This window comes from Galleria mellonella, unplaced genomic scaffold (assembly GCF_026898425.1).
Source record: "Galleria mellonella isolate WM207_F2 unplaced genomic scaffold, CSIRO_AGI_GalMel_v1 utg65, whole genome shotgun sequence".
NCBI lineage: Eukaryota > Metazoa > Arthropoda > Insecta > Lepidoptera > Pyralidae > Galleria > Galleria mellonella.
In genome coordinates this window covers 4,347,084-4,367,014 of record NW_026442138.1, presented here as the reverse complement: position 1 = coordinate 4,367,014, position 19,931 = coordinate 4,347,084, and the positions used below count along the sequence as shown (strand labels likewise).

Below are 19,931 nucleotides of genomic sequence, written 5' to 3'. Positions count from 1 at the left end.
CACATTTGAACAAAATTTACATCAATATAATTTACGTACTTACGTTATTCTACTCATATACAAAATCCAATTATATGGTCGTTTGATAGAACTTCATCAATTTGATTCAATGTTCTAATTGTCCAGTTTTGGAAAATACTTATTGAATCAACTATTGAACTATTACAATACTAACTAGTTTCATATCTAGTTATTATAAAGTATTTATTTATTGAGGATAATAGACTAAAGTGACTATGGTCTGGTCTCATTGCTGGGGAAACAGCCATTGATGAGAGAGAGGAGTTATTGAGTGGCGACCCTGTAAATGCAAGTGCGGTGTGGGCTACCTCCATTGTTTGGAGTGACTGTTTTATGTGTATTGTGGGGCCGTTCCTTGTGTCAGTCGGTGGAAATTGCCTGTGTTCAGTCGTGGGTTGGTGATGGTTGAGACGATGATGATGATGGAATAGTTGTATTTATTACACTATTACAGTGTTGATTTGGAACACCTGCTCATGCTTAACGTCTCATGGTAAAGGGTTTTCATACCATTGCTCGGTCGACTGTACTAATGATTCTTTTGTATACTTTTAATTACCCATGATTACATGTGGGAATTTGTTTTACACCAGATGTACAGAGAAACAGCTTAGCTGTTGCAGGTGATTTTATGTGAATGTATTACTTTTAATACATTATTGTGTTAGTAGATAAATTCATGTAACGGTGGGATGTTTATGGTAAACAAGCCTGTATTGTTTAAGTAGATATTTTGTCTTGATTTATTATAAACTTTAATATTGATTTTATTGTAGTAAACAAGCTGATAATAACAATTCTGTGTGTATTACTGGTTCTAATAATATTTAATTATGCTGATATTATAGGTGTGGATTTAATTCCTAGTGGTAATAAAATTATCAAAGGATTCTCTGACTATAATTACTATTAACTAGGTAACTGTACCTCATGTAAAGTATAAAATTAGTACTAAATGACAAGTATGAGTTATGTATTTTACTCATATTTAGGAAGAAAGTTGTCATGGCGATAAAGTTGTATGTGTGTTGTTTGTTCATGCTATATTGACTAGACAAGTTCAGACAGGGTTAATATTAGTGAATCTTTATTGGATTTATATTTAATATACATATTTTGAATATTTTATGGGAATAGAATGGAGATATACAAGTAGTAAAATATATTTTATGCATTTAATTATTGAGTTAGTTGTATATGTTGGGCTGTATTCAAGGAGATATTATCCTATTAATATCAAGTTAGGACAATTACTTTAAATATTAATAAAGCAAACATTAACACTGATTATTCACTTCTTTAATAAATTTACATTAGAGGTTAGGAATCAAATAGATAGCATATTGGGAAAATCTTCACCACACATGTATTTGAGGAATGTTCTTGATAATTAGTACTGTATGTGTATATTATTACAAGTACAATTGCAATAAGAATGTTAAACTTCTAATCTTCTGTTCATTCTTGAAAGTAAGCTTGGCTACTGATATGAATATAAAACTGCAGCATTACTGGATACTATTAATTATTTCTGGTGTAAACCATGATTATTTATATCACTGATAATTTAGTTATATATTACGGTTGATATATGATGATTTTATGTTTAATTATATTAAACAAATACAAATAAACAAACTTGCTAGTATTTGTTACGTTGACAGTTGTGATAGATAATCAAAATTCAATTCAATACATCAATACGTCATTCAATACGTCATTAATGTGACAGATGTCAAACAAAAGGAGATTATACACGTTATGATTCTATATCTAAGTCTATAGAAAATTTATATAATTTTCTGTTATTTTATAATAACTGTAGGGGAAATATTGGAATTATTTATATGAGAAATTTCACTTAAATGATGTGATAATTATTTAAAAACCTAATTTCTTAGGGATTTAATCATGATGATTTAAACACTAAAACACTTGTTTATCTGAGAAATCCTCTTAGTAAATAGGTTTACTAAGACACTAAAAGGAAGTAGATATAGTATAACTATAGTACAGCTACAATAATTGTATGGGACTTACTGTCCTTTCTATACAAATATATATTTAATCTATATCTTTCACATTATAATTATGCAATATATTGCCTCTACTACTACAACATACACAAATAGGACTTATTGTCCTTCCTATATACCTATATATAATAATTGACCTGGCACTTTAATGTGTAATTTATCAGTACTTATGACAACAACCAATTAGGATTTATAGTCCTCTCTATAAAGCTACATAATTATTTAATCTGATTATTTCACAATGTGATTAATCAAACCTCTACAAATATTACAAAAGATCTCTATTACTCTCAACACAATAATAGCTTGTTGGACTTAGTGTCCTCAAACTTATAGAAAACCCAACTGGTTATTTCACGAGACGTTGTTAACTTGTGATTAATCAGTGTCTTTTAGAGGACTTACAGTTCCTTTAGATATATCTCTCTAAATAAATAATTGGTTAATTCACAATGTGGTTAATCAACAATAATAATATTAAATATAATTGACTGGACTTATAGTTCATTCAATAGCACTCATTACTTTTAGTAGCTCTCGACCTATGGGTTGGACTACTCGTTCTTAGGCTCTGGCCTAATTAACAAATGTAACTTGAACCTTGAGTATTCTTGGTATTAAGTAAATAATATTAAATTGACAATGCTATGTTATGATATAGCAATTATCAACATTATATGGCTTGGCCAATTCCAGGGTGTGGAAGGTATCCCCTATCACACAAATCTTCATCTCTATCGGACTGTCTTCACGGGTGATCTCTAATGTCACATTATAGGGCCGAAGGGTTATGTCCCAACAAAGTAAGTTCTGGTGTCTGGGTGATCTCGCTTCTTGGTCTGATCTCTTGTGGAGCCGAAGGGAAACCCCCATTGAGTAAGCTCGTAACAGGGTGACGCTGGGAAACAGTTTCGTACTGTTAGTGGGTGATCTCTATGTCGCCATATAGGACTGAAAGGGTCATCGCCCATGAGTAAGCTCTCGTGTCGGAGTGATCCTGGGATTTCAGTTCCGATCTTTTTGCCTCTGGCAAACACCAATTTATACTGGAAGCATCGTGGGGCTGGTGGAGCCACTGTAATGTTGAAGTAAATGTACTTATGTTTGGTTTGGAACTGAGAATACTCATTCCCTTATTACCATCAGAGTGCATTAATAAATAGTAATACCCTTCCCTACCTTTTTGGAGGAAGAGTTATAGATAGTTGGAAAGTCTTCCACTGGTCCGGGCGTGTGAGGGGCCCGACCGCTCCCCCATTTTTTTTATTATTACAGTTATTCTGTAATTTACTATTAAATTAATATATTATATTCTAACTTCCAGTTACATGAATTATGAGTATAATTCATTAATCATTCTTAATCCTTAAATATTTATCAATCATCTTCATTATTTAACTCCTATCATATACCAATTAAAGAACCTTTTGGTTATTACACACACAACGGGCCCTACATTACTAGACGATCACACATTTATTTATCTGGCCAGATGATCAAGTGTTCTACTAAAGATCTGTTCAATATTATGTGTTTATTGAAAGGTTATATGATTCGTAGGGTGTTTGGGGTATGTAAGGCAATATAGGTATGGGGTTATATTGAGGGTGTTAGGCCATTCTTTAGGGTAGGTTTTCATAGATTTCCATTATGTTAAGCCTTCGTAGGCTTTTCTTAGGCTTTGTAGGTTTTCCATGTGTAGGTTTATTTAGAGAGTAGTTATTTTATAAAAGGGGTACACACAGGGAGGGGGGGACCATCACAGTAGTCTAAGTCTAGTTCTAATACAGTTAAAATATTAATAACGATCTTATCATTGTAAATTTTAAATTAAAAAAATAAAATTTTCTAAATTGGCATGAGTCTGGATATAAAAAATCAGGCATCAAACATCTAGGGGTTTAACTATTCCCTGATTTTCGTTGCCTCGTTCCTCATAAAACAGGGTATAACCTAGACTTAGGATCATATAATTAATGTGATAGTGAAAAAAAAAAGTACAAATATATAGATAATAGCAGTTTTCGTTGGATTAATAAATATACAAATACGACTGTAATCCCTAATGGCAGGATGAGAAGGGATTGTTAATAATGGGGATTCGTAGCTCCATTGCTAACAGTACATCCTGTCAGGTCGACCTTCTCGCAGTTCTTCCTGAAAACCATCCTGCTCAGTTCCAAGTTAATTTATCACGATTGACTAATTGACCTGCCTTTTCATCCTCATCTGTCGTCACTCACTGGTGCCCTGCCAGGTTAGGTTACCAGACCATTATCAACTATTAAAAAAGCCCTTATAGCATAGTTATAGCATAGCACTGTTATGGTGAATACATCCGGAGACTTAGTCGTAAATTTAAATACACACACACAAAATTTTTAGTGTCATCCAGATATGAACTTATAGCTTTGTGTTCCATGCGTTAAATTAGTTATTAGATTTATTAGTGGTGATGTAATATATAAAAAAGAATACAATATGTCTCAATTTCTTTTTTTCCCCGTTAGGTATGTCGTAAGAATGACTAATGAAACAAAGTACATACACGAGTTTAAGAGAAGATAAACTCAAAATAACCGAACTTAGATTTCCTAAGTAAAAACCAGCAGTAATACATTACTATTTCAACGTCAAGCTTTCAGATAAAACTTAGTTTGATGATACAAGAAAACCTTTTCTCTAACCAACAAAGGTCACCTAAAAATAGAACTGTGTTAGGAATCTTCTTTTTTTTTTAGTTAACGACAAAATCTCACGTCCGTAGTAATCTGTAATTTAAGAATCTACATAAAAGAGTGGCCTTTGGCTATAATGAAAATATAATAAAGATATTTAAAGAGAAAAGGGTTATCAAATTAAACTATATTTTTTAATACTCCTGGATAAAATGTTTAAATGCGCTATTCTGTTGAAAGACAATCACAATTTAAAATGCAGATATCTAAGTGTGCGTAAATAGCAAAGTATAGTCTATTATTTTTTGTTACAACAAACTTTTGTTTTTTTTGTTAACAAACAGTTCTATTATGATGTGACCTCTCATTCTAATGTGTGTATGTGTCTTAGGGGGTGTGTATGTGTGTGCGCGCATGTGTGTGTGTGTGTGTGTATGCGTATGTGTGTATGTGTATGTATGTGCGTGTGTGTATATGGGTATGTGTGCACGTATGCGTGCGTGCATGCGTGCGTGCGCGTGTGTGATAAGAAAATATATTTCACATAAAACTAGAAATAGAATTAGAATAGAATAGAATAGAATTGAATAGAATAGAATAGAATAGAATTCTTCTGAACATTGACTACCACCCATTACAATATCGCCCAGTCCAGTCATACATACCATATACCAGTCGGATATCTATATTCACTACGAGCGAGTTCTTCTTTTCGACATTATATATTGTATAACCGATTACTAATATATCTGTTATTGGGCTAATACATGTATGGATATAGTACCTACAATATATAGATATTGCTATATATTACCTAACCTTACATAAAACGACCTTCGTCAATGTAATTATTTTATGTCGCCTATAATAACATCAGCACGTCGCCTATGATCAAAGAGGTAACATAACAGACGGACCGCACAAACTCTAATTACCGAGCTGCGTTGGTCCCAGCGTGAACAGTTTATGTAAATACGTGGAATTAAAACAATTAAATTGCATTCACGGTGCAAATACATTAAAATGAAATCAATTTTTATACATTCCAGGAAAACGAAACTACGGTTTATTTTATATTATTATTAAATACGATATTTTTATTATATTGCACCATTTACAAATATAATAAATACCTAAAATACATTTTAAGATAAAGTGAATAAATTTTAATATAAAGTCTTACAAAAAGCGATGTTATAGCTTAGCTATTTTTCCAGACAACTTTGAGCAGAGGACATTGATAAAAAAGACAAAGGGAAGTTTCTCTAATAAATAAATGTACATATATATACACATACATAATATCACATATATAACAGGAGAGAACGGAGGAAAACAAAACAAAATGCAAACTTTCCAAAATACATATTGTGATCCATACAAAAAAATCTTATAGTCATTTGTACTGATTATTAAAAACTAAAAAAAAAGTTGATACACAAATTGTAACAAATTACAAATAGAGAAATATATAAAAAAGAAAAAATTGTTAATTTTCTCATTAGTTCTAATTTTCTCAATCGTCTGTCTGAAACGAAATTATTAAAATTATACTTGCTGTTGTGCTCGATGAAGCAATAATATTATATATACAGCAATAAATAAGACAAATTGCCAATAAGGTTTCTATTAATATTGCCTTATTGAAATTGGAGTGCCTATTACAACAAATTTGTTATATAGATATGTATATAAATATTAGAAAAAATATATACCTAATATTCTGAATAGAGCCTTATTATTTTTAAAATATATGCTCATTTTTTACAATATATATAAAATCGAAACCATTCTATCCATAGCTTCATTTTCGACTTGTTTAAGGGCCTAATAATCCCATGACCATCGAGTTCGAAGACATTTGTCGACTGTTTCTGTTGCAGAAAATGCAACATTCGATATATCAACATTTTCAATATGTATCATCACAAAATGGGGTTGATTCTGAATCACCATTTCTCTAAACCTGTCCCTTAAATTCTAATTTCAATTTGATATCACAGCAAAATCTTTATTATAAAGATCAATATGTACTAATTCTAGAATATATTTAAGTCAAAAGTATTTTAATTTTAATGTATGGTTATCCATAAAACAGTAAAATTAAATTAAGACAAATGGCACCTCAGAATCGACCCCAATTACTATGAAAACAAGATATCAATTGCAAAGAGAATAATCCAAATCGGTCCAAAGTTCTCGACGAAACGCGTAACATTGCCAGAAAATACTGACAAATTGAAAATCTCCTCTTTCTGGGAATCGCTTCAATATTAAAAAAAAAGTAAGTTGGAATCAATATTACTTTAGGCAATAATAGTGAGAACTCAATAACTTATATAATATTAACTTACAATTCTCGTCAATATTTGAGTACTTACAAATAGCACTCAAGACTTGAGACCAACTTGTTGAAGCCATTTAGTCTGTTGAAATTAGCTAAAAGTTAGCGTTGATTAATCAGAACAGTGGAGGTATATAGGATACGTAGAGTTAGATTGGAAACAGTTAACTTTGTCATAAGTTTAATCAAGTTTAAGTTAAGCTATAATGTGGCAGATTAAACGGACCGCCATGCGCGCAATGTTTGCTAGACTTAAGTTAACAACTGTCACGTGCTATGATTATTGGAACTACATAGTACTTTGCCTAGCTTTGCACGTGTACAAATTGTAGGTACATAAATACTTTCCGCGGGGGAAAGGGATTGTAAGTAATAGGGTCTAACTGACCCAAGCCAGCGGAGGGGTAGGGATTGATAGTAATGCGGACTATCAGTCATATTGCTAGAAATATACCCCATAAGGTCGACCACCACGTGGTCTCCCCTGAAAACCATCGTGCTGAATTCCTGGTGTATTCATCACGACGGGGTAACTGACCTTTTAATTCTCACCTATCACCCCTCACTGGTGCCCCGTCAGTATATACTGTTAGCGCAGGTTGGGTAACCATTCCATTATCAGCAATTAAAAAAAGACCCACGCCAGCAATATATCCTATCAGGTCGACCTCCATGTGGTTCCCCCTGGAAATCATCGTGGTTAATTCTAGTGGAATTTGTCACAATAGGCTAACTGACCTGCATACATCGTAACCTATCATCCCTCACTGGTGCCCCGCCAGAGTATACCGATAGCGCAGGCGGGGTTACCATTCCATTATCACCCATTAAAAAAAATACTTTCGTTAAAAATATAAATACAGACTATATTATTTTTGCAAATTCTATCTACCCGTGCGAAGCTGGGCCGAATTGCTAGTAAAAAATATTTTTATACTTAATAATATTTATAAAATATCAAATTATTTGTCTAACGAAGTTTAACATATACCTAGAAGTTGAACATTAGTGAAATGAATGATTCATCATTCACAAATTGATAACCGCGAGTCATCATCATCATTATCATCACAAGCCATCCATCATTCTCTACTAAAGGTAGATTCCTCATAATTCTACGCCAATTGCGTCCAGCTACTCCCCGCAACACTCTTAGTTCGTTACACCATCCTGACAAAGTTGCCCCACTCTACGCTTGCTTACACCGAGTTGTTACTCGCTAACTAGACATAGGTGGGGGGAAAGGGATTGTTAGTAATGGAGATTGAGAATCCTATTGCTAGCAATATACCCAACCAGGTCGACCTCCTCGCGGTTCTCCCTAGAAACTATCATGGTTAATTCCTTATGAATTTATCATGAGGGGCTAACTGACCTGTTTTCATTCTCATCTATCACCCTTCACTGGTGCTCCGCCAGCGTATCCCGTTAGCGCAGACGGGATTACCATACCATTTTCACCCATCAAAAAAAAACTAGGCATAGGTAATATGAATACCGATCCTATATCTATCTATATATTAGGTTTCACTGGACATTGATAGCGGAAAAAAGTTCATCACCCATTTTGATATCACTTATATCAGTCGGATATTTATTTTCGAATACATTCAAAGCCAGTTATCCAATATTATTTTTTCAATAATAAACTTTTATTATATTCTTTATTGGACCAATAACTAAAATACGTAGATATTGCTGTATATTAGCTACTTCTATTGGTAACCTTTTTCTTTCTTTTCCACGAGCTAGTAAACATATATTAAATATTAAATACATAAAGTCAAAAATGAAACTGTATATATAGTCCATTTTAATAGAACTTAAAAATAAGGTAAACAAGTTTTGTTGAAGTGATCACAGAAACACTGTCTTAATGAAATCAGTTACATACCTTAATAGTTAATGAATTATTTGATTTTTGTATTTTACTATCAGCAAATTGTTTTATAGTCGGCTCAATTATTTGTTTGCTTTTTTTTTATACCACTGAGGTGGCAGACAAGCATACGGCCCACCTGATGGTAAGCGGTTACCGTAGCCTATAGACACCTGCAATACCAGATGTATTGCTTACATTTTAATTCGCCATATCAGCCGTTAATTGTCCATTGCTGAGCATTCCCTGTAAGGAGAGTTTTGCACGTAGTTGCCACACTTAGTTGCCGTCGTTAGGCTTTTAGTGAAGTTGCGAAAAGGACGCTGCTACCGATCGCTCGACCATTAAGTTCCCTTAGTCGCCTCTTACGTCACCCACGGGAAAGAAAGGAGTGGCCCCTTATATGCCAGAACCATTATATTTAAATAAAGAACTATTACTAGAAAGATCTTTCCAAAGAAAGAATATTTCCAGATTTATCCAGTAAAGAGCAGTCGATAGACACTTCAGCCGTTTGTATTGCATTCCAAGGTTTCCTTTCAACGTCAGATCTATTGGAATTGTATATTGACTAAAACGCCTTTGAAGAACATGCACAAAAGATAGTCTAACTATTGTATTTTGAAAATAATATTGTTTAAAATATTGTAATATAACTTACCATCAATCTATTCCGAATACAATTTACCATATTTCTATAAATTTTTAACTTTTCACAAGATACTTTGCACTTTCCAAAATTAACTTCGTTTCATTGAGGGAAGGAATTGTTAGTAATGAAAAAAAATATCTCCATTACTAAGTACATTACCCTCGTGAAAACTAACCTGCCTTCTCATTCTCACATATCACTCCTCACTGGTGCCCCGTCAGTGTATACCGTTAGCGCAGGTAGGGTAACCATTCTATTATCATCAATTAAAAAAAAGACCCATACAAGCAATATATCCTATCAGGTCGACCTCCACATGGTTCCACCTGGAAATTATCGTGATTAATTCTAGTGGAATTCGTCACGATAGGCTAACTGACCTGCTTTCATCCCCACCTATCATCCTTCACTGGTATCCCACCAGCATACACCGATAGCGCAAGCGAGGTTACCATCCCATTTTCTTTCGTGAAAAAAAAAAACTTTGTTTAATTGTGATTTTTGTATCTGTAAGCCAGCATTACAACATATACGAATACTAACCTGTATATGATCCAAAAGGTGGACTAGCTAGTATTACTAACTTAAAGCTAATAGCTTTCTCTCATAGCCAGCCTAAAGAAAACTAAATTTTTCATGTCCGGTATTAAGATAATGTAAATCTTGTCGTTTACTCGTATTTATTTATAAATTATAAACCAATTCGTGGTAATTATGTGTTTACATGATCTTACAGATCGAAGCGCAAAGTCCTTAAAACGTACGACTCTATTGTAAAATAATTTAAAAGTATTTACCTACACGTAATTTTATTAAATATATAATAAAGCAAATGGATGAAGCAATAGTTACTCGTATGTAAGAGTAGAGACATTTGACGTTTTCGGTTCTCTCTACCTACGTCAAAAAATTTAACGTGAAGATAAATCGACAAGTAAATTCATAATAAATAAATAATATGAAATTTAAATATATACGGTATTAGAAAATACGTCTAGAATGTTCATTAAATATCTCATCCATCAAATATGTTAAAACATCTCTGCCTGAACATTTTCATTATTATTCTTGACTTCGGAGCTCCGTTACAGTACACCGAGCCGCGACTAACAAAAGATAATATTGACACTGATATTGAAACCGTTTCAATACACACATCGCGACATTACGCACACGCTAACAAGCCTCAAATAGCAGAGACTACGAATGGAATTAACATACACCGCCCCTTAATGTTCTGGATAAAAGCTCGTGTAGAACAAAAAAATCCAGTCGTATTTTTAAGCGTTTAAAAATAGGTGAAGTTCTCATTTTGTTTTCTGTGTGTATGTAAATTAAGAGTTGTCTTCGCCAATGCCTTAGATTATAAAATATATAGACTGGCAATGTAAAGGTGAGAAAATATATATGTTAGTAGTAACGATAGTTCAAAATTCATTTCTTTTTTATGCAACAATGGAAAACAAACTGACAGTCTATCTGATAGAAAATGGCAACCACTGTCTATTATAGATTTAAGCAGCGCTATAAACATTACAAAATACAGCGGTGCTGCCCAAGGTGTCATTCATGAACTTTTTTATCTACAACATATATTACAAAACTGGGCAATATTTTACACTATTATATCATTAACTAACACACTTTTAATTAAATTTATTTTTTTATAATAAAGAGTTAAAATAGATAAACCCACCCATGTTAACAAGATCTATAAATATTCCGCTAAAAACTTTTTTACAAATACAATACATAATTGCAATGAAATTAATACGAAATCAACATGTAAGTAAAGCTTTTAGATATAAAAAAAAAACAATTCAAATCAAATCAAAGTTGACGATTTTCGTCTATAATACACACAAAAAAAAACAAATTGAACACTTCCTTTATAAAGCCACTTGAAAAGCGGACAATATTCTGTTAAACCATTTAGTTACATCGACACGTTATCTAACTGTAGTTAGCAGTGGAATTTAATTACCATACAAAACAGTCTTGAAATTAATATTCTGTGATATGGTGTTGAAATCTTAGTGAGGCAGCATAAATGAGTCGGTGTTTCTGTTAATTAACTCAACTCATCAAAATCATCGCTTCTATTAATAGCTTGCAGAATAAATATTTTTTTATCCTACTAATAAAAATTGCCGTGTAGTCCCGGTATAGAATAGGCCACCCCTTCCTTTGCCGTAGTTGTAGTAAGAGACGACTAAGGGAACTTAATGGTCATCAAGAGAGATTAAAAAAGAATTAAAAGAGCATCAGGGCCTAGCTGCGGTTACCAACCCGCCTTGCTAAGCGCCCACCTTACCAAGCGTAGCAACTAGTGACAAATCTCACCAACAGAGGCAGACTTATGTTCAGCAGTGGACAGTGAAAGGCTAATATGATAATGGTATGGTAATAAAAATTTTATAAATGTGAAAGTTTATATAAATATTTCAATGTTTGTTTTTCAGTCTCGCTTTAACGGCTAAACAGTTATTTACTAAACACATAGGATTATTTATATCACGATTCATGCGAGCAAAGCGGGTATCATATAACGTATATTGGTATGAATGTGTTCCAAAAACAACGATTTCAATAGCCAGTTATAAAGTAACAAACAAAAAAAATAGGATCGAATTGAGAACCTTCACCTTTTTAAAGTCAAATAATAAGTTAAGTGCATTTCTTAGTAGCACCGCAAGAGAAGAATAAAAATAAAAAAAAAATAAGTTGAGTACGACCACCTCTGATATTAAGAGTTTCTAAGCAGTCTTCATTTCACACACCTTAAAGTTAATTACCAGACGATAATACATATATAACAACGATACGACGAGCGATCTACTGTATGAAGAGTCGTGACTCATTAAGAGAGAAATTCAAAGAGGCAAATATTCTCACCGTTGCTTCTCAATTTATATATTCAAATATCCTATATGTTCATAAAAATCTTGACTTATTTCCAAAAAACAGCAATATTCATAATATTAATACTAGATTTAAAGACAAACTTGCTGTCCCCAAGTATCGTTTAGAAAAAGTTAATAGGTCTTTTATGGGAATAGGTATAAAAATTTACAATAAGATACCAAAGGATATGTTGGAATTACCCTTAAATAAATTTAAAACATCTGTTAAATCATATTTACTGAGCAAAGCCTATTACTCACTAAACGATTACTTGAATGACGAGTGTGCATGGCAATAGTTGTTCATGCACTGAATTTTCATTTAATGTTAGACATAGACACCTATATAAATATACATTGTAAATAAACTGGCTTTTAAAAAAAAAAGTAATTCAATTGAGTTTCTTGCCAGTTCTTCTCAGTTGGATCTATATACCGAACTGGACGGTAGGGAAAAAAATAAAATTTTAATGTAAAAATTTGACGTTCATAAGCGGCTAAAATGTCCTACATGAATAAATGATTTTTGAATTTGAATTTGAATTTGAATACGTATTAAAACAAAAAGCAAGTGACAATTAATAAACTTCTGCACCAACTTCGATAAAATTTCTATGGACTAATCTGTAAGTATATTATTTTAGATAAAAAAAAATTTTACTAACCGGTTTATAACTGACGGAATTATGAAGTCACAAACATAAAAACAAATACAACTATGTTGGAAACGTTCTTTGCAAAGTCTCCTTAAAATACAGTCTAATAACTAAAATAATGTCAACAGTAATTAACAAATCGTTAAATTTATTATAAGGACGTTGTTTTGACTAAGCAGTATTGTTTTACAATGTTGTTTTTATTCTCATTATTTTGGAATCCTCTGTATAGTCGTAAATTGCCATCAGTAAATGTAATCCATACCTTATATGAGTTTTTTTTTTTTTATAGTTTAATAATAATACACGCGCCTATGCTTATAATATACAATTATAAGGTCTCGGTAGAGCATGAAATGATAAGAATAAAGTCAGGGGAGATGGCTCATTGTACCAAATTCACAAAGTTTTCTGGCAGACCACGTGGGTTCGGACCACGTTGATTGAATATTTAATTTATACCTAATAAAAATTATATAAAATAATAAATGTATACATTATATAAATTTATTATTAAAGTTCATAAAAATTTCCAAACTTAAATATTGTAGAAAACAAGGAACTTTCAGAATGTGAGTTGAACTGAAAACTTTTCTTTTCCACCATAAGTTTCCAGGAGTATAACAGTGCGTGCAACTTGGATACTGTTGAAAGAAATATGCTTTATAAACTTGGTGTTTAATATTCAAAATTCGATATGGCTTCAGAAATGTTTTCTCCCACGATCGCTCAGCTTATGGAATAAGATCCCTGTCGAGGTTTTTTCCAGAGACTAAAGTTTGGGGTCCTTCAAAAAACGGGTAAAAAGGTTTCTTCAAGGTAGTCGACACTCTCGTAATACACTTGGTAATGCAAACGTTCAGAGGCTACGATAACCGCTTACCATCAGGTGATCCATATGCTTGTTTGCCACCTTAATGGTATAAAAAGAATATGGCTTTTAGTTTAGGAACTATACTACAATTCATCGTATATTTAAAAAAAAATTTGGAGTATAAATCCCTATCATTTGTTACTACAGATGAGTTCCTCTGGACTGCCAAAGTACATTCATACCTTTAGTAGTGGCAAAGATTCATTTGTCACAGTAAACTTGCGTTTTCAGGTTCACCTCCATAAGGAGTTATGATAGATTGAACATATTTGAATTTATTGAATAAATGCGGAATTAAATATTACACACCTATCGATTGTAGAAAAAAACTCAAAATGAATTCATATTTGGTAACAAAATCACGTCATATTTTATGAAAAAGAGAAGTCCTACTTCAACACAAAAAAAGAGAGGTCTTCCTTTTAAAAGTCTTAAGAATGGAATGATGAATAGAATGGCTCTACCGTAATATTCCACTTTCGCACCATACGTTAATTAGTCCGCAACAGTAGTTTCGGCATGGTATTCATGTAATCGCTGTTAAACTTAAAACCAACTCGGTTTAAACTTTGAGAAACACCTGTTCACTTTTAATCGCTTTAACGCCAAAATGTGTGTAGCGTTAGTTAATAAAGTTAATGATCCTAATTAAAATCCTCTGAGAATTTTAATTTGTAATATAGCGTCGATTTATATCATACCAATAATATGAATTTATTTTAAATAGTGTAGCGGTTTAATATACTGGCTCATCTATCGATAGTCGCTAGTTCCATTCCCGCACGATTATGGAAATTACTTTTAAAACTAATATTCTTTTTTTATCGATGTCTACATACATAAGTGACTGGGGGAAATATCATCTTAATACTGAATTTACGAAGTAATATAAGTCTATTTTTATTTGTAGTCCTCTTGAGAAACAGAGAATCCTTCACAGTTAACGACAAATATAGGTACGAGATATTTCTACTCATCTCTAATAACACCGTTGTCTCCGTTCACCACTATCCCCGCCCTCTCCCTACCCACACCGATGTCATCATGGGCTATGCGAGCCGCCCGCAGTACAAGACAAGACGCTGTGACGCAAAACCCCGAACGTCTGGATGAAGTTGAAACAATTGTCGGAAACGTCAAAGGCAGTGAGTTCATTAATTTCACGTTACTTATGTTTATAGGCATGAAAAATTTTGTCTTTTTTATGCAACTTAGAATGGCAAACAAGCTGACGGCCCACCTGATGAAAAGTGGTAGCCGTCGCCTATAGACATGAATAGTACCATGGACATAACAGAGTGTACTGTTTCGCCCATGATACCCCCCGTGCGTTGCCATTCCTGATGTCGCAGATGTTACTCCTCTGTACCCTGTAAATTCATTGTCATATCCCACGCTTCAAACCAAAACACAGCCATGCAAACACAAGTGTGGGAAACACTTATGGTATAATCGCGAATGGCACTTATGTGGTATAATCGCGAATGGCACAGAGGTGCCCAAACAAACGACTTTTGTACAAAGTTTCCCTCTGGTAGTTAATCATAGTATTTGTAATGGTCTAAGCGTTTTCTGTGTATAATATGTATGTATTTATAAAAAAAAAGTATTTAAGAATGTCTACCGATTCTCTACTATCTATAGTACAAGCTCCTAGTTTGAAGCTAGATGGCCCTACAAACGAAGCCAAGTGCATGAGTAACTGAACTCAAACGGAAAACGTCATCAAAAAAGATTCACAAGAGACGAAGATATAGTGTAACATACACAAAAAATATATAAATAATAGCTTACGCACTAAAAGACTACTTATTATATTTTATGGGACTATTTTACTTTTTTTACCGACCATACAATAAAGTTAACGTCAACACCCCATAAAACGTCTCGTTAACAACTATTTCACTGAACTTCTGTCTCATAAAGCCTTTACTATCAAAATTTATATATACTGGAACGTACATTTATGAAGAGCTGACTATGTATTACGAGTAAATTCGTAGTTTTCTTCATACTGGGGTTGATTCTAGGGCACTATTTCTCTAAACCTACCTCTAAAATTAAAACCTCATTCTCCCAGAGTGAGACTTTGTACAAAAGTTGTTTGCTTGGACACCTCTGTTCCATTCATGTTTTAACCGTGAAGCAGTTTCGTTTGCATGGCTGTGTTTCGGTTTGAAGTGTGGGATATGGCAGTAAAACTACAGGGTACAGAAGAATAACACCTAAGTCCTCAGGAATGGCAACGCATGGGAGATATCATGGGCGAAACAGTATGCTCTATTATGTCTACGGTATAGGCGACACAACTGCTCTATAGGCGATGGTTACCACTTTGCATCAGGTGGGCCGTTAGCTTGTTTACTAGAATAGCAGTAGTTGGATAAAAAAAAATTAATTTGATATCGAAATCTTTATTCTAAGGACCAACATGGATTAAATTTCTCATAAATTTAAGTCAAAATTATTATAATCATTATTCTCAATAACCTTTAACTGTCCACTGCTGGATACAAGCCTACCCCATAAGGGGAGCTTTTCCAGTAGTCACCACGCTTGTCAGGCAGGTTGGCAACCACAGTAAGCTTTTAGAGATGTTTTAAGAGGGACTCTAGTGCCCATCCCTCTACCATTAAGTTACTTTAATCACCGCTTACAGCGCCCACAGGAAAGGAAAAGGTAGCCTATTCTATGCCGGGACCACGCGGCCACAAAATTGTTAATAATGGTTCATAAAACAGCAATTTTGCAAAAAATAGAAGGTTAAGAGATAAATTCAGAAAATGGTGCCACAGAATTTAATCCAATAGGATTGATTCAATATTATAATATATTAATTCAATAGATTTTGTTACAAAAAAATGCGGACTTCAATCGTGGCATGACCAGTCATTTTAATTTAAAAACCAAGCTACTGGACATAAATTGTTATTTTTTTTAAATGTAATAAATGACAGAGTTAAAAGGTAACGAACATAAAAAATACAGCTGTTTCCTCCTCTTATAAATTCGGTTAAAAATTTTACACACCTTTAATATGAATTACCTGACACTAACTGTATATATATGTATATGGTCCGTACTTTAATATATACATATGTTTATATATGTATATTATTGATATATTTAGTAGTAGACTGCCAAAGAAGCGTCTAAGAAATATCTAGAGTCGGGTTAAATACATTTATAATATTATAACTTTGTTTGTTAACACACTAGATTTATAACATTAATTTGGCTTTTGCTGTTGTAATGTTATATTTATTTTTAAAGAATAAATAAAAAAAAATATTTGTACGAAGCAAACGATAATTAGTTACTTTTAATTTATCTAAAGATAAAAATAAAACATTTAAAACTTTTAGACAGGTGTTGGATTTTGGAATCCCAGATCAAAGTTAAGCATTTTTTTAGTAGATGTAAATGGAATGTAAATGTCATGTGCTCTCGGTGTACACTGTCGGGTCACTAATGAGAGATGATAGATGAGGATGAAAGCAGGTCAGCTGACCCATCATGACGAATTTAACAAGAATTAACCACGAAAGTTTCTAAGGGAAACCACGTGGAGGTCGATTTAATAGGGTATATTTATTGCTAGCAATGGGGTTTCTAGACCCCATTTCTAACAATCCCTTTCTCCCACAGTCAAACAGTATAATATAATTTAAATAATATAGGACAATCGTACTAAGCTATCACCACTCAAAAATAAGTAATAATTATTGATTTATGAGATACATCATACTATATTGGTTTGGGTGTGTGAAAAGAATGCTGATTAAAATTTAGGGGAAACAGATATCAAGGGAGGCATACATTAATATACTTTATATATGTAAATAGACAATACATCACAAATTATAAAAAAGATTCTAGAGTCTCCGGAATCAGCATATGATTATGAGAAGTGTTAGAAAAGTGTACGTAGCAAAATTGGTATGACTATGTTAGCTTTTTGATACTCTGCTCTCTTTACCTACGCAATAAGAAATATAGCATGAAGATACACTTACATAAATAGACACCAATAGTAACAATCCCTTCCCCCAACTCGATAAAGTGTGGACTACCAGTCCCATTGCTAGCACTTTACTCCGTCAAGTTGATCTCCACGTAGCACCCCCTGGGCACCACCGTACTGAATTTCATATGTATTCATCACGATGAGCTAACTGATCTGCCTCTTTATTCTCACCTGTCATCTCTCACTGGTGCCCCGCCATACGGTATACGCTGGCGGCATTACCATTCCATTATCATCTATTAACAAAAAAAACTGACAGGTTTGTATAGTTAGTTTAAGATTTTGAATATCACCATAAATAAGGCATATGTATTATTTCGAATATTTAATGAAAATAAACTGTGATATTTTTGATACTGTTGGAAAGTTTCATTAGAATATGGAACATGTTTAAATGACTCAAACTTAAATGCGAAAAAAGGACAAAATCCTGTTTATGTATATTGCCCGTTATGAAGTAACCCCGAGCGCTACAAAAGTCAAGAATACTCCAAAAATATTTTAGCCAAAGGGCCCAAATTATTTCTCTTATTTGCATAAGTATGGCACGGAGAATCGTAGTCCGTTATGTTAAGCTTGACATCCGTCTCTCTCCCACCTATGTGTATAGTTAAAGAAAGAAAGAGACCTACAATTAGGTCAATATACGCAATAATCTGAAAGATGTTGCGTGGTAATAGGGTGGTCACAATATCTGTATTAGAAAGTGGGTTAATCATAGTGTTTTGGAAGTATCTCTCGTCCATCGCTCCAAATAAGAAGCTATAGAAAATCAATGAGATTGTGAAAACAGATTGTCCACTTTTATCTTATACTGGAAAGGAACTTTGTTCGCTCGCGCTGTATCTGTTGTCTCCCGTTACAGTGGAAATTGCCAAAATTCTTTCTGCTTGTAAATACGAGCTGCGAGTCGAAATATCTGTGAAGAATTCCAAATTCGTTACATTCAGTCGCAGGTTTGAATAAGTTTATTTTCTATAAACATTAATTTACTTGCTGATAACAAACTACAAAAAAATTTACAAGTACGTCAAATTTCTTTCATTGAGGTAACCTCTATTATTACCAATAACAGACTGTATAGTTCAACAATATTTACCTACCTACAGATAATAAATGAGAAAACAACAATAACCTTTTTCCCAGCAGTAACAGATATTTTGAAAGTTTGTGGACATACTGGATTTTTTATTTTATTTATTTATACTTTATTGTACACACTAATAATACATACAAAATATGATAGAGACAAGCAAATATACAAAGAAGATTTTAATTCTAAAAAAGTTCTCTTTCAACATTTTTGTTTTCAGAGTTTTTATTACTCAGTTACGCTTTTTAGTTAAAGTGCAGAATGAATTACAATTAAATTTAGTACACAGATGGATAATAATTGGATTATATACTGAATTATCACTAATGATACTTCTTACCCCAATTAACGCGGACAAAACCGCGTGCTATAGACATAAAAACGTCAAAAACACCAAAGTATCGAGCCGTTTATGATAATTTATGCTGGCAAACTCATAGCTTGAATTTTTCCATATTTAAATAATAAATTATTATAAAATATAAAAATACTAGCTTTTGGCCGCTAATTCATACGATTTCAAAAGTAGGTAAACCAATGAATAGACCTTTTCTAGATCTCGCATTAAGGCAAAACGTACACTAGATTTTAAGTTAGATCTTCAGGATCATAGCAATGTAAACCGCATCTAAAATGGTATAGTAGTTTTTAGATGATACAGGAATAAACACATATAAAGCGAGAGATTTTTTTTATTCTCGCTTTATTTTCTATTGTTCTTTTTAAAACCCCTCACATTATTTTTTTCTTAAATATCTCTTATGGTAT

At 32.9% G+C, this 19,931-nt stretch overlaps 1 protein-coding gene across 1 annotated transcript in view; it reads left to right on the top strand.

Annotated features, from left to right (window-relative positions):
* The window catches only part of LOC113519755 (uncharacterized), a 515,411-nt gene that overhangs the window by 397,164 nt on the left and 98,316 nt on the right, over positions 1 to 19,931 (top strand). The window lies entirely within an intron of this gene.